The 20,876-nt window shown below is 54.5% G+C and overlaps 2 long non-coding RNA genes across 2 annotated transcripts; one reads left to right on the forward strand and one right to left on the reverse strand.

Annotated features, from left to right (window-relative positions):
• The first annotated feature begins 1,657 nt into the window (after nucleotides 1–1,657).
• LOC144287596 (uncharacterized) lies at nucleotides 1,658–4,278 on the forward strand. The gene is made up of 3 exons (XR_013355374.1): nucleotides 1,658–1,757; nucleotides 3,071–3,249; nucleotides 3,718–4,278. It is a non-coding gene; the product is annotated as an uncharacterized LOC144287596 (long non-coding RNA).
• A 6,719-nt stretch (nucleotides 4,279–10,997) lies between these two features.
• On the reverse strand, nucleotides 10,998–12,087 carry LOC144288143 (uncharacterized). Its single transcript, XR_013356144.1, has 2 exons — nucleotides 11,749–12,087; nucleotides 10,998–11,585 (listed from the first exon to the last, which is right to left on the reverse strand). It is a non-coding gene; the product is annotated as an uncharacterized LOC144288143 (long non-coding RNA).
• Between the last annotated feature and the right edge of the window lie 8,789 nt (nucleotides 12,088–20,876).

Consider the following 20,876-nt stretch of genomic DNA (forward strand, 5'->3'; position numbering starts at 1 on the left):
AGTCCTGCCACTTCAGAGCATTTCTTACGGAGCCACCTAGACAGGGCCATGTGTGCACATCTCACCGTCCTCACCCTGCTTGTGCCGTGAGACAACCAAGTGTCTACGCGGTGACCCGGCGCTCGGCTCCCATGGACCTCCTGTCCACGTGTCGGGAGGGGGCCGCAGTGACCGGAGCCACGGCGGTGGGGTGGGCCGGGCAGCCTGCGTGGGAAGGGTGTTGGTGTGTTCAGGCCCCGTGAGGAGGGCGTAGGTGTGCTCGCACACCGTGCACGCTCAGCGGGCCGCCCCAGGGACCCCCCGGCCCTGCCTTGGGGCCCTCGTGCTGCACACGGTGGCGTGGAATTCCTGCTCACGCTGGAGACAAAGCGAGTCTGTGTCAGAACCTGAGCTATTGGTTCACGCCTCTGAGCAACTCCTACTTTTTCCCTAGATCTTTAGTGATTAAGGAGTTTTTTTCCAAGCCCAAGTACAACCACATTTTGAAGCCAGAAGACTGTCTGTCTGAACCGTGCACCATCCTGCAGCTGGACAGGAGAACCGTGCAGATCGCTGACCTGGAGGTGAGAGCCCCGGAGGCTAAGTGGGCGGCGCACGTACCAGACTCTGTGCGAATAAACAGATTGAGGAACCTTGCCTTTGATTTTCCCCGAGTCTTGTCTTTTTTATGCTCTGATTTTGTATTTTTACATTATTTTTTCACGGACCTCTTTAACATAATCAGTCATTTTTATATTTATGTTTAATATTTTCAGCATCTTGAGATTCTAATAAATTATATCTAGTTTCTTCAAGGATTTCAAGTTAAAAATTTTTTTTCTAAGTTGTGCTACCGTGGATGACAAAATTCTTAATTCTCACTCTTACATTCCCCCTGTTGCCACGAGGTGGCGCGTGTGCATTCAGAAGGGTCTCATTTTAAGGGTGTGCTCGGAGGTGCAAGGTGCAGAGCTTGGGAGCGGGTCCCTGGAACCCCCTGGAGCTCAGCCGGGAGCTAAGCTGTTGGCTCTGCACTTAGTTTCGCAGTATAGAGAGGCCCGGTTCTTTATGCCAAGAATTGAGAAGAAAGGATTCCACTCAAATATGGGGCCAGAAAATGAGGCAAGTGAGGCCCACGTTGCTTGAAACCTTTTCTTTCTTTCTTTTTTTTTTTTTGAAACCTTTTCTGATTATCTGCAGCATGTGAATTTGTGCTGACAGCTTTAGTAGTTCTTTCCTGAGGAGCAGGTTTGCGGTGTTTGGCGACACTAGCAAGTTGCATCCACAGTTACTGGACTAGACGTGGGGCCGGGCAGTGCAGAGGCATCTGAGCGGGGCTGGCGGGGACAGCTGCTAGTTCCTGCCCCGGAGCCCTCGCCGCCTGCTGTCACGCGCTCACGGGAGCCGCGTCCCTTCCTTATCGTTTGCCTGAACAGACCGTGAAAGGCGAGCTGCACTTTGAGATCAGGGAGAAGAAAAGTGTGGGAAATATCAGAAAGGGAGACAGAACATAAAGACTGCTAACTCTGGGAAATGAACTAGGGGTGGTAGAAGGGGAGGAGGGCGGGGGGTGGGAGTGAATGGGTGACGGGCACTGGGTGTTATTCTGTATGTTAGTAAATTGAACACCAATAAAAAAAAAATAAATAAATAACAAAAAAAAAAAAAAAAAGGAAGGCCGGCACGCTGCATGGATTCACGGCCTGGTTCAGTGTCCGGTTCCAGAGCCTGGAGGAGGACGAGCCGCAGCTGGTGCCGAGCACAGGCCCGTTTCACCCGTGAGTGTGCAGCACCCGCAGGGGCTCCGCTGCCCCGGGAGGAGCGGGTGCAGGTTCCCTGCCGCGCAGCCGTTGGGGAGGCAGTGGCGTGTGTGGGCGGTGGGCGGGGACCGGGACCGTGCCCCACCCGCCCCTGCCCTGGGCTGCCCTGCTTGTCCTCTGACCCCTGCACGAACGGGCGGAGCACACTGCCTGCCTCAGTTGCCCTGGACGCTGCTTCAGCTTCCCATGGTCTAATACAAGCACAACCCATGGAATTGTAGGGGCTTTTAACTCCCCAAGACTTTCTTGAGGAAGGTCAGTGTTTCTTGAGACAAATTTTTTTTAAAGATTTTATTTGAGGGAGAGAGTGGGCGAGAGAGCACATGAGCAGAGGGCGGGGCGGGGAAGGGAGAGGCAGACGCCCCGCTGAGCAGGGAGCCCGATGCGGGACTCGATCCCAGGCCCCGGGGTCATCCCTGAGCCGAAGGCAGACACTCCCCGGACTGAGCCCCCAGCCGCCCCTGGGACACTTCTGTGCAGTAGCATTTTGACGCTGCTCGCTGCTCAGGCGCGCTGGGCGCTGCGGTCTGCCTCGGAGCTGGACCCAGCAGCCCGGTGCAGCGCTGCCTTCATGGGGCCTCCGTGGGCCTGCGCGGTAGGTGCCCGGGCCGGGGCGGGCAGCCGCGCTGCTCGGGTCAACACTGGCCGCAGTGGGGGTCCTCAGGGCCTCGCATCCGTCCGCACCACAGGAGCCAGGCTGTTGGCCGGAGCGTCCGTGGAGGTGGCGGGGCCAGGCCTCCGGCTGCCCTTCCCGGTCCCGGCGCACAGATGCGAGCTGTCGCCCGTCGAGGGCGGGAACTCAGGCCCCGGGCAGTCGAGCGCCCGCACACGGTGGGGTGGGGCAGGCAGGTGCCGAGCCCGGCAGCGCTCTGGGACGCGGGGACAGGGGCCCTCACAGCGGCTGGGGTCAGAGGGACGTGAGGCCGTGGAGCCGTGTCCTCAGGGCCTGCAGAACCCAGAGAGCGCGGAACGACGGTTTGTCCCAGATGTCGCACTTGCCACACCCCCTCCAGCCCGACTCCCAGGGGCAGCGGCCTTCCTGCACTGCGGAAACTAGAACTCGGCGTTGGCAGCCTAGGGACCGGGCAGGGATGCAGTAGACGCCCGTGCCAGGGTGCGGGGGCCTGGGAGCACCTAGAGCAGCGTGCTCACTGGGCTGTGGCCCAGTCCCTGGCGCCCACAGAGGCCTCGCCGTGGGCCTGGTGCATCTGCCCCACAGGGGAGCCTGGGGGTCCACCCCACAGAGGTGATGCATGCCCCGTGTCTTGCAGAACCACCCACTGGAAGCAGGTGCTGTTTATGATGGACGAACCCATGTCCGTGGTCTCGGGAGATGTGGTCACAGGCTTGGTTGTGCTGCAGAGAAACCCCGTGTGGAGGAGGCACATGTCCGTGGCGCTCAGCTTCCACACAAGACCCCACATCCACACAAGACCCCACATCGCAGAAAGTAAGGCTTGTGCTGCAGGGCGGGTGCTGGGCGCTGGTGCTGGGAGATGGGCGTGGCGGTCGCGATGCCACGGCCTCGGCCTCACGTGCCTGCGCTGCTTTCTCACCCTCCTCACGGGAATTGGGTGCTGTTATTGGTAGAACAGGAAACGGGGGCAGGAAGATGAGTCTGAGGGCAGGGGCCCAGCCCAAGGCCACCCTTCCCGTGTCCAGGAGGCCCCGGTGGAGAGTGGGCCGGGCCACCGTTCCCACACCTGGTGCAGGATGGCAGAGGGGACGCGATGGTTCTCCTCTGGTCTCCTACCTGCTTTGTGCTAATTTTATGTCAAAGTCTTAATCTTGGTCATTAAGAAAACTTCTCCGCCTGGAAGTCGCTCTTGGGTGCCATCCTGAGTCGTCATCAGGAGGTGCTGCGTGTGAGTCACACTCAAGCGGTTTATTATGACTGATTTGCTTTGTCTGTTTTCAGGTTGGAGAGAAGGTCTTTCCCATCTGGAGATGACGGTCGAAGTTGTGGGAAGCAGGTGCTGCAGGAACCAGCCCGGGCGGAGACGCGCTTGGATGTGAGCCCCCGTTCCTGTGGCCTGAGAGCTCCCCTGCCCGGCGGCGGGACACCCGTGTGCGTGCACGCTACCTTCCTCGTGGCCTCCAGAGGCGCCGCGTGGGGCTCGGTGGGGACCCCTCACCCCTGTCACTGCCCGTGTCTGTGCTCTAGAAGTAGGCTGTGTCCCCAGGTGTCCACAGTCTGGCTCGTGGCCGAGTCGGTGGCACCGTGTCCCTAAGCTAGGTCTAGATCTCAACTCATAGGGCACACGCGCATCAACCTCGTACTCCTGTGAAAGTGGCTGTTCACGTATCATGTGTCATGGTGTCCTTGCTGCCCGGGTCCCCCCCTGTCATGCGAAGGTGGGCGCCCCAAAGCCGTGCAGGGCCTGGAGGCGGTGATGCATGTGACGGGACTCTGCATGGATAGTACAGTCGTAGAGATGTCTTCCACGTAAATTATGTGTTGGCGCATAGCACATACTCAATAAATAATTTTAAAGAAATGAGTGTTGGCGTGTATCCCATTTCCATGTGCGTGTGCTGTGTCGGCAAGCGTGGGATCGTACCGCCTGTGCTGCTTTGTAGCCTTTCTCACCTGGTGTGAAGGAACGTCCCTGCCTGTAGGTCCAGGTCTACGTCTTTTGGTGTGTATTGTTTTGATTTTTAGTTGACTTTACATTGCAATATGAACGGTATATCCCAACCGCGTGAGTGACGGGTGTGCAGGTGTGCATCTCTCTGTAACAAGCACTCGACTGAGACCGTCAGCCGCGAGCGGCTGCCCCAAGTGCCCAGCACGCAGCGCCTCCAAGGGTGGGGCCCCCGGTGACGCGCAGCTTCCTGGGGCCGGTGGGGCACACAGGCTGCTTCCTGGAGCCTGAAGCTTGTGCCGCTCACACTCCTAGGCTGAGGCTCCTGGCGGGGGGGGGGGGGGGGGCCTTAGGAGCAGGTGTTTGGGAGGTGCTTAGGCCTCGAGGGGGGCCCCCAGGAAGGACTCGTGCCCTTCCGGGGGAGAGCCCCTCAGAAGGTGGCTGCCCGGGGACCAGGCCGGGTCTCCAGGTCCCAGGGGGGAGGCCGCTGGGCTGGGGGACGTCCAGCCCCCGGGCCGTTGAAGCCGCCGGGCCGGTGCCATCCGGGCCCTGTCCCTCGCTGTGGGCGTCGCTCAGCTCACGGGCACCTGTGAGCCCCGACCTGTGTTGCTGCGGGTTCCTGCCATGTCCTGCCCCGCTGGTGGTCAGCGGGTGGTCAGTGGGTGGCCCCCCGGGCCGGCCCCGGCAGGTGCGGCAGGTGGTGCGTGTGGGCCCGCGCGTTCCCCTTGGGTGCACGGCCGCCGTGGGGCTCCCGGGAGCCAGGGTCCTCAGCGTCGGCGTCCTTGGCGGGCCCGGCTAGAAGCCCTTCATAGGCTTGTTCTGCAAACACCTGCTCCGTGGCTTAGTCTTCTCTCTATTTTGATAAACAGAAGTTCTTAAGTGTTAATTTTGTTCGATTCGACATTATTTTCCTTAAGGATACACTTGCTGCATCCGGTGGAAGGAATCTGCTCTCCGTTTACGGCTCCGTCGGTCGCCCTGGCGCACAGCTCAGCGTCCCCCCCACCCCATCCCCGCCGGCCTTGGTTTCTCTCGGGCCGTCAGGGCGGGCTCGGGATTCGCGTCCCCGGGGGTGGCTGCTCCGGCGGTGGAGTTGCAGCTTCTTTCCTCTCCTGCTGCGCGCACCCTTGCTTTCTCCTCTAGAGCTGCTGCGGCGGCAACAGCATATTTTGATTTATTTTCAGTATCTCCCAGTTCCAAGTATTTTCTAATTCCTATTATGAGTTCTTCTGCTGTCCCAGGGCCATTTAGAAATTGTGGCTTAATTTCCAAAGGTGGAATTTTCTAGGTATTTTTTCTTATTAATCTCTAGCTGAATGTCACTGTGCTCAGAAGACGACCTGAGTGATCTCACTCCCCTGAGGTCACAAGGACTTGAATGTGCGTCATGCTGTCGGATGATGCGGAGGCCACCATGTCGCCGGGATCGGCTGGGGCAGCAGTGTTGCTCGCTCGGCCCGATGCTTGGGCCACTTGCGCCTCCTCGTCCCCTCAGGCAGCCGCCAAGGGAGGGAGCGGGGCCTCCGAGGACACAGCTGCACACTCTGACTCCGAGGACACAGCTGCACCTCGGCGGCTTCATTTGACCCATGTCCTTAAGGCCCTGATCTGCAATGCAGTCACACTGCGGGGCCCTGCTGTGACCCCCGACATCCCCGTGCTGGGATGGAACCCCCACTGCTGAGCGGGCCTCTGGGGATGTCAGGGGCTCCTCAATGATGGGGGGGTGAGGCAGCAGGGGATGTTGGGGACCCCTGAATGATGGGGGGGCCACAGGGGATGTCAGGGGCACCTGTGGGGGCGCCTGGCACTCCTGTGGCACAGCCCCACCCCGCACTGCTCACAGGGCCACCAGCTTGCCAGCCCCCATCCCGGCGCCTCTTGGAGGCCTGGCAGCTGGCCTGTGTTCGGGGTGGGGTGGCTTTAGGGGTATCTGCTCAGCGGGGCTGCCCCCGCTGTGGGGGAGTGGGGGGAGCAGCCCCAGGCCGACCCCCTGGCCTGACCCCGTGCCCTCTGCACCCCGGAGCTGACCCTGTGGTGGACCTGGAGGCTCAGGCAAGGTCATCGTTGCAACAGGAAGACCTTGACTGACCTGCATCTGTCTGCTTTTTTACAAAACGTGTTGTGCCCATGTGCGGCAGTGCCCAGGGCCCAGACTGGGTGGGGGCGACTCGTGGGCGTGCAGCGTGGCCTGCTGCCCCTGCTGTGGCGTCGGAGCCCCCGAGGGTAGGCTCCAGCCTCCGGCCTCCGGCCTCCGGCCACCGCAGCCCAGCCAGCCCGGGTTCTGAGCGTTCCCAGCCTTCCCCTCTGAGGCCAGCACGGGGCCTGGCACGTGGCAGGCACTGCAGGAGCAGGAGACCGAGGGGGAATGAGGCCGGTGCATCCCGGGGAGCCTGCGGGGGGCCGGGGGAGGGGTGTGGCGTCTGGGCCAGGCCTGCTGCCCTGCAGCCTCCTGGCCCTGTCCCCACTGCTGCGCCCCTAGAGGCCTGCAGGCACCCCTGCCCCGGGCACACACCGGGCCACCGTCCCAGCAGCGGGGAGGGCGGTGAGCAGACGGCGGGAGGAAGCCAAGGCTCGGCCCGGATGCGCCGTGCGCCTGGGTGCTGGGCTGCCCCGGTCTGTCTGCTCGCCGCCCCTGGGGAGCCGAAGCTCAGCACCTCGGCCTTGCAATGGCCCCGCGTGGAGAGAAGCCCCCGGGATGGCTGCTGTATCCTGCCCCCAGCTGGTCTCCCTGGCCGCTCTGCTTCCACAGGAAATATGGAAAGTAGCAAGTGGAGCCTGGGGCCTGGCCTGGACTGAGCAAGGGGTGGGGGGCCGCCGGCAGGGTGAGTCCCCCCTGGAGCCCTGCCCCGGGCGCTGGTGGCAGCCAGAGGCACCGGCATAGGGCTCTATAGATAGTCAGTTTATACATTTGCTTGGAGTTTACACTAATCTATATTTAAGGTATATGATAATTTAGGTTGACATAGTGGGATAGAAATTTTTTCTTTAGAAATTGTCCATACATTATTCATGCAGGAAATAGTGACCTGACACAAGACACCTGACCTCAACTTCGCACCATGGTGAGAGGCAACCAGGATAAACTGCACTTTACTGTGAAAACTGACACCCACTTCCACCCTGCCAGGGTCTTGCGTCGTTTGCCTCATTGTCAAGGGGACTTTACTTTCCCTGTTCACATCACAAGGATGTGGCGAGGATCAGGTATATGGAAGTGTGTTGGGATCTGTAAGAGACACACTCCAGCCAGCCAGCCATCTGTCCATCCATCCGTCTGTCTATTTATTGTCTTTATTGAGCTTTCATTCACGCTCACGCATGCAGATGCTCACAGAGCCCCGAAATCAGTGTCCCTCTTTTGTCAGACTAATAAATGGAACTTGAAGAGGTTAAGAGGTTTCCCCAAGGTTATGCAGCTGCCAGGCAGGTGCCGGCATGACCATGTGTTGTGACAGGCACTGGATGGTGACTTCGGGTGTGTTAAAAGAAGGCCCCTTGTGGGTTGGGAAGGGGCAGGGATGGGCAGGCTTCTTCATTGCCCTGCAGCTTTCTCCCTAATGCACGAACCTCATTTGAGCTGTTCTGCTCCACTGCGCACAGCCCAGAGGGCCGTGAATAATCCGGGAGGAGCTGGGACCTCTGGGGGAAGCAAAGGGTCGGCTTTTGGGGGAGACGGGCCGTATCAGCTGGGAGTACTGTTAAGTGAGGCCTGGGAAATGAGTCCCATTTTTAAAATGTCATTTCATAAACTCACCCTGGAAGCAAATGCATTCTCTGCTGTGTGAGGAGCTCCACGTGGACTCAGAGCAAAGCAAACGGTGGTGATGCTGGTGATAATGACCATTGACATTTATTGCTATTTTGGGCCAGACTTTATGCAGCATCCCAAAATAGGTATTAGTGCCAATTTTACAAAAAAGAAATGGGCTACATATTAAAAAATACATAAAAGTGGAGGTTGAGTGGGGGCCCTATCAGGAATAAATGTGTTTGTTTTTAATGTGCCAGAACATAATTAATATTAAATGACGTGTAAACTAACTAACTAGGAAAATGTGGCTGTAGCCAGCCACAATCTACTCTTTTCCATCCAAGAGCAACAGCTCACTTCTGAAATTCATCAAAGTTCAGTTTGAACACAGAAGAGAGAAACTGGAGGCAAGCATAACTTCAATATTTTCAGCATTACTTTTTGTTAATTTGACATTTCATGTTGCCCTTTTTATATTTTGGGGAGCTGTATTTCCTAAAATATTCTCCCTTAAGAAGTCTTATCAGGGTTCTCCCAAGAAGCAGAACCAATAGGATTTACGTGCGCTACCCACGTCATCTCTCTCGATCTACAGCGTCTCTGTTTATCCTTCATCACTATCTGTATATGTGGATCATGCCTCTCTCCTGCAGGCTGGAGACCCAGGAGACGTCATGCTGCAGCTTGAGTCCGAAGGTCAAGGTTGTCTGCCATCAGAATCCCCTTTCTCAGGGAGGTCAGTCTCATCTCTACTAAGACCTTCAACTGACTGCATGAAGTCAGTGACTTCATGTGACTGCTCATCACACTGGAAAGCCTCGTCTGCTTTATTCAAAGTCTAATGATCTAAATGTTAATCACATCTAGAACATACCTTCGCAGAGAAATCTAGAACGTTTGACTAAATAGGCCTAGCCAAGTTGGCACAAAATTAACCATCACAAGTGTCACTCATTTAAAAAAATATATATTTGGTTTTTAAAATATTCTTGAACAAAAGGATCCTGCATCTAGTCAAACATTTATTTTTTTTAATTATTTATGATAGTCACAGAGAGAGAGAGAGAGAGAGAGAGAGGCAGAGACACAGGCAGAGGGAGAAGCAGGCACCGGGAGCCCGACGTGGGATTCGATCCCGGGTCTCCAGGATCGCGCCCCGGGCCAAAGGCAGGCGCCAAACCACTGTGCCACCCAGGGATCCCTAGTCAAACATTTAGAGCTAACTTCTACTCTGCAGGTAGAAGGTCTAGTGAAACAGCAGTCCACTGACGCCAGGTCCCAACTGGGGAATTCTGGGGGATGGATACACCGCTCAGTCACTTGTGGCAGTGACAGCACAGATCCTGTCTCCACTCAGAGAGGGTAGGCTGAGAGAGAGGTCTAGGAGGCACAGGAACAAAATACAGCGTGTGCACCACGTTTGAGTCCTGATGGGAATAAAACCAACCGTCAAGGGACCCCTGGGTGGCTTAGAAGTTGAGCATCTGCCTTTGGCTCAGCACATGATCCCAGGGTCCTGGGATCGAGTCCCACATCAGGTTCCCCGCAGGAAGCCTGCCTCTCCCTCTGCCTATGTCTCTGCTTCTCTCTCAGTATCTCTCATGAATAAATAAACTAAAAAAAAAAAAAAAAACCCAACTGTGGAGGAACATTTTCTTTTTCAGAAATGGCAAGTTTAAATTTGAAATAGGCACAAACTGACGTTAAGAAATCATGGAGAGGGGATCCCTGGGTGGCTCAGCGGTTTAGTGCCTGCCTTTGGCCCAGGGCGCGATCCTGGAGTCCTGGGATCGAGTGACGTGTCGGGCTCCCGGCATGGAGTCTGTTTCTCCCTCCTCCCCTGTCTCTCCCTCTTTCTCTCTCTCTATGTCTATCATAAATAAATAAATAAATAAATAAATAAATAAATAAATAAATATTTAAGAAAAAAAGAAATCATGGTGAATTTTCATAGGTGTGAAAATGCCACAAGTAAGAAAATGTCTTTTCTTCTAAAAGATTTTATTTATTTGAGAGACAGCCAGAGCGAGCGAGCGAGCAAGAGAGAGCATGGGGAAGGGCATGGAGAAGGACGAGCAGACTCCCTGCTGAGGGCAGAGTCTGACCTCAATCCAAGACCCTGAGACCATGACCTGAGCTGAAACCAAGAGTCAGACAATCACCCAGGAGCCCTGGAAAATGCCTTTTTTATTTGAGATGCGACTGATGGTTTTCCAGGTGAAATGACGTGTTTAAGGTTTTCTTTGAAATTACTCCAGCAAAAAGAAAACTGAAGATCAGTAAAACAAGTATGGCAAAATGCTAATGATTGCCAAAGCTGGGTGACATATATGAAGTCCACTGCTCTATTCTGTGTATGTGTAGATGCTTTCATCAATAAAAGTATACAATAAATAAACCTATTAAATATTAAGAATTTGCATGTTTACATATATAAATATAAATAAGCCTATTAAAACATTATGCTGATTTTCCATATAAAAAAATCTTACATAACAATTTGAATTTGTGTTGGTAAAACTGTATTGCTGAAATTCTTTTCAGCATCCTCCAAGTGCACCTTATACTTTCTCAGTATCCAAGATAAAAGTCGTCTGCTTCCTCAGCTGTTACATTAATAAGCCAGCTGTTCCTTCTGCATTCCCATCTCTGCTCTAGGACCGAAGTCTCTACAGGGCAGAATTTCAGTGACGCACCCTAACACCTCTAACACTAATATTTGTTGAATGAATAATTGTTTTTCTTGCCAGAAAATACTGAGTCGTGAATAGTCATTTCATAAATTTGAACGACGCTTCCATTCAACAATGGAATGATGAGCCAGTGCAACTTTTCAGTAATTAATGCATGAGTACAGCATTAGTTTTGCATCTTTTCAGAATTTCTTTTTTATAGTCCATACATTTTACAAGCCTGATAATACAGTATGGTCGCACATTAAGATTACTGGCAGGTTACAAAAGATTCACATTAAGTCGTCGCAAAAGCATATTCATGAAACTCCGCAGAAAATATTCAAAAATGTCTTGCACTTTTCTCAAGTACAACCTGACACGGGCACAGTTCGGTAGCGCGAGGCCGCCTGGGGGTCCGGCCGGGGGGGGGGGGGGGCGGGTCCACTCCTTGGGACTCGTGTCCTCTAGAACATGGTGTTTTGTCAGGAAACCCAGGGCGTGGGTTACAGTCTGCAAAGCCCACATCAACATCTGATGGAAACTGGCTTCTGAGCAACAGAAACGGTTTTTGAAGAACAGAATTCCTTACTGGTCGCTTCCGGGGCCCCGGAGCCCACGAAAATGGCTTTTAGTGACTTAGGGCGGGTCACGGGGTTAACGGCCTCCTCGGGCGAGGGCGCCGCGTAGATCCGTGAGAGGAAAGATAGTCTTCGAGCTGGGTTCTCCGCTTCCCAGGCAGGGCTGGAGGATTCGCAGGCCGGAAAGTGTCGACCTTGCAAGATAAAACGGTTATTCTACCGGCAAATCGGGTTTCCCCAGGAGCAGCAGAGGCGCTGCAGCCTGGAAGCGGCGGGCGGGAAACGCTTTTATATGGAAGGGGGTGGGCGGGGCTGTATGGAAGGAAAGCCCATTGGAGGGCGGCGGCGGCTTCTCACTGGCTGAGTGCGGCGGCGGCTTCTCATTGGCTGCCGGTGATGGTGGTGGCTTCTCACTGGCTGAGTGCGGCGGCGGCTTCTCATTGGCTGCCGGTGATGGTGGTGGCTTCTCATTGGCTGCCGGTGATGGCGGCGGCTTCTCACTGGCTGAGCGTGGCGGCGGCCCGCCCGGAAGTCTTGGCGCTTCCTGCCGCCCTGGGCCGGGTGAGGCCGGTTTCCGCTTGAGGCTGTCCCGACGGCAGTTCCCGCGAGGTCTCCTCGGCTCGGCTCCGGCTCGGCTCCGGCTCCGGCTCCGGGGCAGCAGCAGGGGAGGCGCGGAGGCCCCGTGGAGCCCTGGCTTCCGGCCGGGCGGCGGAGCAGCTCGGGGCCTCGCCGCGGGGCGGGCAGGGGGAGCACGCGGCCTCCGCCTCGAGCTGTGCGGGTGGAGGCACCTGGGCGCCGAGCCCGTGGCGCGCCCGTCCCGCGGCCCCGTCTGCCTCCGGCCGGCCTCCCGGACGCCCCCTGTGCCCGCCCGTGGCCGCCGCGGGAGCCCTCCCCGGCGCAGCGGCCCTCGGGGCCCCCCGGGGACGAGGACGGGGACGAGGACGGGGACGGGGACGGCGGCGCGGCTCCGGCACGTCCTGCCCCCGCGTGGCCCCGCGTGCCCGTGTGGCGGTGTCGGCCGCCGCCGCCTGCAGCTGGGACGAAGCCGCCCGTACCTCGACGCTCCTCGGCGGCCGCGGCTCCCCGTGGGTCGGGCCGTGGCTGCTGCGTCGTGTTCCGCGTCCCTGTCGGGCGGCCCGTGTCCTCGCCGCGAAGCACGGGCCTGGGCCTGGGGCGGGGGCGGGGGCGGGGGCGGGCGCGTCGCCGGGATCAGCGCCCTCAGGACCCCGAGCGCCCGGCGAGGCCCGCGCCTGCAGCCCCGGGAGTGGGGCCGGAGCCGGGCCCGTCGGGGGAAGCCCTGGCCTCGGCCTCGGGGGCGCAGGGGTGAGGCCCCGCCGTGCAGCCCGCCCCGCCCCGCCCCGCCCCGCCCCGCGGCTCCCTGCGCCCCACCCGGCCGAGGGCGGCGCTTGTCCCCGTGGCCGCGCCGCCGCCGCCGGAGCCTCCCCCGGGGCTGGAGGCCGCGTGCCCAGCGCCGACCACGCCGGGCCGCCTGCGGGGGGCCGGGGCCAGCCTGAGCCGCCGGAAGGGCCCCGCCCCCGCCCCCGCCCCCGCCCCCGCGTGCGCCTGCCCAGGGCCTGACCGGTCGCCGCAGACCTGGGGCCGAGGCCGGACACGGATCCCTGAGAGGCCCCGTCGGCCGCCCCGGCCCCCACGGTGTCCCCGAGCTGCCTGGCCTCTCCCAGCGCCCGGGGCGTGCCCGGCCCGTCCTCCCGCCCCGCCCTCGGGACCCTCCCGGGAGCCCGGAGTTCTCCGGAGGACACGCGGCCGCTCGCCCAGACCCGGTGCGCGCTGGTCGCCGCGGGTGCCCCCCCCGTGCCCGGCAGCCCGACCCCACGCGGGCCCCTGGACGTTCCCTCCGCCCTCGTCCTGCGGGCCGCGGTGTCCCTCGGTCGGCGCAGGCTCCGCTCGCCGCGGGTGCCTGGGGCCCGTGTGCCGGCGTCGCGGAGCCCCTGCCTGCTGGGAGCGCGGCTCTGGTGCCCGCAGGGGTCGAGAGCGAGGGCAGCCGCGGGGGGCTCGGCGGCTCCTGCGGCGGCTTCGTTCCAGCGACGAGGACGCAGCCCGCAGCGCAGACGCCGCCTTGGGGAGCGACGAGTCGGGGTCCCCCGTGGGTGCCGTGGGGGGCGCGAGCGGCCGCGTCTGGGTCCCGCCGGCTTGCTGCGGAGGCGCCTCCACCCCGGGGCGCCGCGCTCTGGGGCCCTCGTGCCCGCGGCCGCCGAGTGCTCCGCCGCCCCGTCCCGCTGCGGCCCGCGCAGGCCCCGCCCAGTCCTGTGCTCTGCCGGCGGCGGCCCGTGTCCGTCCTGACGCCCGCCCGCGAGGGCCGCCCTGGGGACCCCGGGCCCGAGGCCGCCCTGGTGGATGAGGCCTCTTGGGATACGAACAAGATTCAGCCTCTGCAGAGGGCGTACGTGGTTTTTCTGTTGAAACACGGAGCCCCTGCGGTAGCGCGTGCCCCGAGACGCCCCGCCCTTTGCTCCGCGTGCGCGGCGGGCACTGCTGGGGCCTGCGGTCGCGCGCGCCGCTCCGTGCTGGCGGCCGTGTTTCCAGAAGGGTGAGCCTCCGTTCGCATTTGATTGCCTTTTCTTGGTCCCACACGGTTCTCCTTGTCCTTACTCCCACCCCGGGATTGTGTTTATTTCCTAGACAAAGGCACTTGTATCTTTGTTTCTCTGGTTCCCGCCAAGGTTAGGAGCCCTGCCTTCCCTGCCCAGAGCACGTGGTCAAGATTTTTTTCCCCTGGCGAAACGCCTTTTGGAGTTGTTGTTTTCTTTTCTTTCTTTCTTTCTTTCTTTCTTTCTTTCTTTCTTTCTTTCTTTCTTTCTTTCTTTTTCTTTCTTTCTTTCTTTCTTTCTTTTTTTTTTTGATCTGAAGCATTAAAAATGTAGTTATTTCAGCTTGAGAGTGGGGAGAGATCACAGATTGACTTTTAAGTTACTCTGAGAAAAGTGATGATTTGTCTCAATAGTTAGATAAGCCCTTACCATACAAATAAAGATGCGGTGATCTTTCATGCCACCCCTTCTTTCCTAAAGAGGAGACCCAGCCTCTTCTGTGGCCACTCACCCAGTGGTGATGCATGTTCCTCCTGAACTGTCTGTGGAAGTTTTGTACTTCTGGTTTGGCAGGTAAAGATCTGTTACATTTGAGCCACCCAGAACCTGGATTCCTTGCTAAGGTACCAGCAATATATCTTACTTACTTACTTATTTATTTAAATATTTAATTTATTTATTCATGAGAAAGAGAGAGAGAGGCAGAGACACAGGCAGAGGGAGACACAGGCTCCATGCAGGGAGCTCGATGTGGGACTCGATCCCGGGACCCCAGGATCAGGCCCTGGGCTGAAGGTGGCGCTAAACCGCTGAGCCCACCCAGGCTGCCCAACATATCATATTTAGATAGAAAATTTCAGAGAAAGAAAATGTTCAAGTGCCCAAAGTTAGTAAAAATGAAATATGGTATGCTAATATTGCTAATATTTCCATATACACAAAAGATATTTTTCCTTTGTACGTTTGTTTCCTTTCTTGTGTTTGATGGCTTATGGTATGATTTACACATACATCCCTCCCCCTGAGTCTCACACTTCCTGAAACAGATAGGACACATGCAGCATCACCCTTGTGGGGAGAGGTGGCTGCTCTTTGACTAGCCGTTGGCTCTCAGGGATGGACATCAAGGGTTTCTGACTCTGCCCTGTGTGACTCTCACCCACATGGCACTTTGGTTATAGAATTGTCTGAAAAATGGAAGGAATAGATATAGAATACTTTATCCAACCAGAAAATTGACTTGATAATTAAAGATAAATTCAACAAGATTTGAAATGAAATGTTTTTTGAAAACCTCTGAGGCCCCAATTCTGCTATTATCATAACCACTGACAGGAGATAGATTTGGAAAATGTCATACAGTACCCGAATAAGCAAGTCTCCTTCAGAAAACAGCTCTAGATTGACCTGTGGAGAGGCATGCTCACTTCCTCCTGGATTCATGGGTTGGTCAGCTGGGCAGTCTGCAATGCTGTCCTTTAGGGTGGCTGAGGAAGAGAAAATGTTTAATGTTCTTGTTTGGCTTAGCTCTTTTTTTGGTATATTTTTTTATTGGAGTTTGATTTGCCAACATATAGCATAACATCCACTGCTCATCCCATCAAGTGCCCCCCCTCAGATCCCATCACTCAGTCACCCCATCCCCCCCCCACCTCCCCTTCCACTACCCCTGTTTGCTTCCCAGAGTTAGGAGTCTCTCATGTTCCATCACCCTATCTGATATTTCTCACTCATTTTCTCCCCTTTCCCCTATAATCCCTTTCACTGTTTTTTATATTCCCCGTATGAGTGGAACCATATGATGATTGTCCTCCGATTGACTCACTTCACTCAGCATCATACCCTCCAGTTCCGTCCACGTTGAAGCAGATAGTGGGTATTCATCCTTCTAATGGCTGAGGAATATCCCATTGTATACATAGACCACATTTCCTTTGTCCATTCTTCTTTCGATGGACACCGAGGCTCCTTCCACAGTTTGGCTATTGTGGACATTGCTGCTAGAAACATTGGGGTGCAGGTGTCCCGGCGTTTCACTGCATCTGTATCTTTGGGGTAAATCCCCAGCAGTGCAATTGCTGGGTCGTAGGGCAGGTCTATTTTTAACTCTGAGGAACCTCCACACAGTTTTCCAGAGTGGCTGTACCAGTTCACATTCCCACCAACAGTGCAAGAGGGTACCCCTTTCTCCACATCCTCTCCAACATTTGTGGTTTCCTGTCTTGTTGATTTTCCCCATTCTCACGGGTGTGAAGTGGGATCTCATTGTGGTTTTGATTTGTATTTCCCTGATGGCAAGTGATGTGGAGCATTTTCTCATGTGCTTGTTGGCCATGTGTGTGTCTTTGGTGAAATTTCTGTTCATGTCTCCTGCCCATTTCATGATTGGATTGGTTGTTTCTTGGGTTTTGAGTTTAACAAGTTCTTTATAGATCTTGGATATGAGCCCTTTGTCTGATTATGTCATTTGCAAATATCTTCTCCCATTCTGTAGATTGTCTTTTGGTTTTGTTGACTGTTTCTTTTGCTGTGCAGAAGCTTTTCATATTGATTAAGTTCCAATAATTCATTTTTGCTTTTGTTTCCTTTGCCTTCATAATTGTATCTTGCAAGAAGTTGCTGTGGCCAAGTTCAAAAAGGGTGTTGCCTGTGTTCTCCTCTAGGATTTTGATGGAATCGTGTCTCACATTTAGATCTTTCATCCATTTTGAGTTTATATTTGTGTCTGGTGCAAGAGAGTGGTCTAGTTTCATTACTCTGCGTGTGGATGTCCAATTTTCCCAGCACCATTTATTGAAGAGACTGTCCTTCTTCCAGTGGATGGTCTTTCCTGTTTTGTCGAATATTAGTTGACCATAGAGTTGAGGGCCCATTTCTGAGTTCTCTATTCTGTTCCATTGATCTGTGTGTCTGTTTTTGTGCCAGTACCACACTGTCTTGATGACCACAGCTTTGTAGTACAACCTGAAATCTGGCATTGTGATGCCCCCAGATATGGTTTTCTTTTTCAATATTCCCCTGGCTATTCGGGGTCTTTTCTGATTCCACACAAATCTTAAGATTACTTGTTCTAATTCTCTGAAGAAAGTCCATGGCATTTTGATAGGGATTGCATTGAATGTGAAAATTTCCCTGGATAGCATAGACATTTTCACCATATTAATTCTTCCAATCCATGAACATGGAATATTTTTCCATCTCTTTGTGTCTTCCTCAATTTCTTTAAGTGTTCTGTAGTTTTTAGGGTATAGATCCTTCACCTCTTTGGTTAGGTTTATTCCTAGGTATCTTACGCTTTTGGGTGCAATTGTAAATGGGGTTGACTCCTTAATTGCTGTTTCTTCAGTCTCATTGTTAGTCTATAGAAATGCCACTGATTTCCGGGCATTGATTTTGTATCCTGCCACTTTGCCAAATTGCTGTATGAGTTCTGGCAACCTTGGGGTGGAGTCTTTTGGGTTTTCTATGTACAGTATCATGTCATCTGCTAAGAGGGAGAGTTTGACGACTTCTTTGCCAATTTGAATGCCTTTTATTTCTTTTTGTTGCCTGATTGCTGAGGCTAGGACTTCTAGTACTATGTCGAATAGCAGTGGTGAGAGTGGACATCCCTGTTGTGTTCCTGATCTTAGGGGAAAGGCTCCCAGTGTTTCCCCATTGAGAATGATATTTGCTGTGGGCTTTTCATAGATGGCTTTTAAGATGCTGAGGAATGTTCCCTCTATCCCTACACTCTGAAGAGTTTCGATCAGGAATGGATGCTGTATTTTGTCAAATGTTTTCTCTGCATCTATTGAGAGGATCATATGGTTCTTGTTTTTTCTCTTGTTGATATGATCTATCACATTGATTGCTTTCCGAGTGTTGAACCAGCCTTGCATCCTGGGGATAAATCCCACTTGGTCATGGTGAATTATCTTCTTAATGTACTGTGAGAGGACTCAGGCCCCCAGCTCTGCCCAGACCAGGGCCGGGACCTGCTGAGGATCAAGGTGTTCCTCACGAAAGCAGTTCACAGCACACGACTGGTAGACAGCTGCTCTCCAGGGCAGCCCAGGGCCCATGTGTGCCCCTTCCCTTGGGCCATCCTGGGCAGAGGGTCAGAGCGAGGGCAAGGGTCTGAGGTCTCTACCACTGTCAGTGGCCTGCAGCACAGCCCAGTGGGTGGGGACAGGCCCGAACTAGCGACACGTGGGCAGACTGCCTGGAGACAATGGCAGAGGCAAGCAGAGGACCTATTCAGGGTCTTCGAGGGCTGACAGGCCTGCAAAGGACCCCTGCCTCCCTCCCCGCAAAGGATCCCAGCCCCTGTGGGATTCACGTAGCCTAAAATTAACCATTTTAAACTGAGAAACCACCACCTCTCTCTCCATCCAAGATACTGGATCCACACCCCCAAAAGGAAAGCCGGTGCCCATTTAGCGGCCCTCCCCGATGCCCTGACCCCAGCCCCTGGGGTCACAGTGGACCCCTGCATGGACAGTCCACAGCACTGCTGTACGAGACTCCACAGGTGCTGCTGCTTTGCAGTTACCCCTGCAGCTGGGTAATTTCATAGTTCTCAGTGTATTTTCAAGGTTGACTAGACCCGTTTCATCTTTGAGTTTCTTTTCGAGCAGCTGTAACCATCTGTCCCGTGTTGTTCAGGCCCAGAGTCTTCCTTGGGCTGTCTTCCTGTGCGGCTGCTTACTAGCTATGGAGGGGATGTGCTCAGCTGCATCACTCAGTTTATTGCGTACAAGTCCCAAGCACAGGAATGGGTTAGGACTAGCTCTCAGCAATGACACAGTGGATTAGCAGGTAGGAAACAGAAGAGTAGACTGTGCCCGTTACATGGTAAGGAAGTTTAGGAGAAAAAGTGCTCTGGGAGATTATAAGAAATAGCCCAGTTCATAGCTTCAGAAAAATGAGCCCTTTGTTCTGAGCCAAAGCTCTGGAAGATGGAGGAACATTTAATTTATCACAAGAAATGATAAAGTAAAGGAAGGAAAGAAGTTAGACCATCTGCTAGGACCTCTCCTCTGCACCTGCCATTCTGTGAGCCTGGTGGGAAGCCCGTGCCCATCTCCTTCCACAGAGAGCAGAGCCCAGGGTCCATATGACAGGCTGGGCAGAGAGACACACCTGCAGTCTGGGTCACCTATTGTACCTGAGCTGAGCGTGAGGCCTTCTTCCTGTGTCCGGGACCCAAACACTGCGGTGCCGCTTCTGCCTCACAGAAGGTCAACGCTTAGAGCTTGTGGGCAAGCTCCTCTCGTAGCTTGATCTGGAGCCACGCGGCCGCTTACCTGCAAAGCAGCTCTTCACCTTCAGGTAGCCCACGACCAGCCTGAGGATGCAGAGCTTGTCAAGCCGGGCTGCACGTCCTCGGGGTAGGGCAGCAAGGTGGTCAGTTTGCTCAGCTCTGGATTCCAACGGTCCGGTGCTGCTTCAAAGGGTTGCATTTGGCTCCCTCTGGAGGCTGTGGCTCAGGACTTGGCAGGGAGAGAGCAGCAATCATTCTCTACCTCCCTCTGTACCTTCACCGGAGTCACCCGCAGGGCCCCCAGGCCATGCCGGACGCCATCTGGCCCCAGGTCCTGGTGCTTGGAGGCAGGGACCCTTGTCCTTCAGGTTCGGGTTCTGTCCTCACTGCCCTCCTGGCCGGCGGGCCCTATTCATACTGTGCACATGCGAGACCTGGTGGCCCTCAAGGCACTAGGGGCCCAGGACTGGTCATCCCCTCCCAACTTTCTGGTAGCCTGACATGTTTGCAACCATTTTTTAAAAAGATTTTATTTACTTATTCATGAGAGACACAGAGGCAGAGACACAGGGAGAGCGAGAAGCAGGCTCCCTGCGGGGAGCCCAACGTGGGACTCGATCCCAGGATCCCGGGGTCACGCCCAGGGCCGAAGAAGGCCAGTGCCCAACTGCTGAGCCACCCAGGGGCCCCAATATCCACACATAAATTTTAAATGAGTAAATCTCCATACTACAATTAACACTGAAAAAGCTGAAGCTCCATTTAAGAAATTATAGTTAAGAATTGAGCCTACACACAGACACAAACACACACACACATTAACATACATCTACATGTATACTCTCTTTCTCTGCATGCACACACCCATGCACACCCCAGACCAATGTACATCATAATTACATTGTTAAAAACCAGGGATGGGGAGAGCCAAAGGAAAAAAGACCCATTTCATACAGACAAATAAAGACAGAATAAATGACTTCTCGTCAGAAAAAATGCAAACCAAAGCACAACAGGGTGATATCTTTAATGTTCCAAAAGAAGGGAGCTGTTAACCCAGAATCTCGTATCTGGAGAAATGATCCTTCAAAATGAGGGCAAATTAAAGAAATTTTCAGACAAAAATTCAAAGATTGTATCTCCAGAAGATTTGAGCTACAAAAATACTAAAGAAATTTCTTCAAGCTGAAGAAAAATGGCATTAGGTAGAAATGTGGATCTCCACGAATGAATGAACAATGTTGTAGACAATAAAAAATTTAATGATTTTATTTAAATGGTAATTGTGTAAATAAAAACAGTATTGCATCATGGGCTTGCAACATATGTAGAAGTAGAATTTGTGAAAACAATAACACAAAGGATGGGAAGTGGAATTACATTGTTGTGAGGTGCTTATGTCGTCCATGAAGTAGTACAATATTATTTGAAAGTAGACAGTAATAAGTTAAGATGTGCATTTTATGCCTTATGGCAACCACTGAAAAAATAAAACAGAAGTACAGCTAATCTGTACTTATTAGAGGAGAAACATGAGATACTAAAGAAGAATGAAATCCAAAGGTAGTAAGGAAAAGAGGAAAAATAACAAAGATGGAACAAAGAAAAAACAGCGAGATGGCAGACTTAACCCTATTGATAGTGACAAAAATGTAAACAGAGGATATCAGACTGACCTGATATATGGTGTC

Source organism: Canis aureus, chromosome 17 (genome assembly GCF_053574225.1).
Source record: "Canis aureus isolate CA01 chromosome 17, VMU_Caureus_v.1.0, whole genome shotgun sequence".
In the NCBI taxonomy this organism is placed as follows: domain Eukaryota; kingdom Metazoa; phylum Chordata; class Mammalia; order Carnivora; family Canidae; genus Canis; species Canis aureus.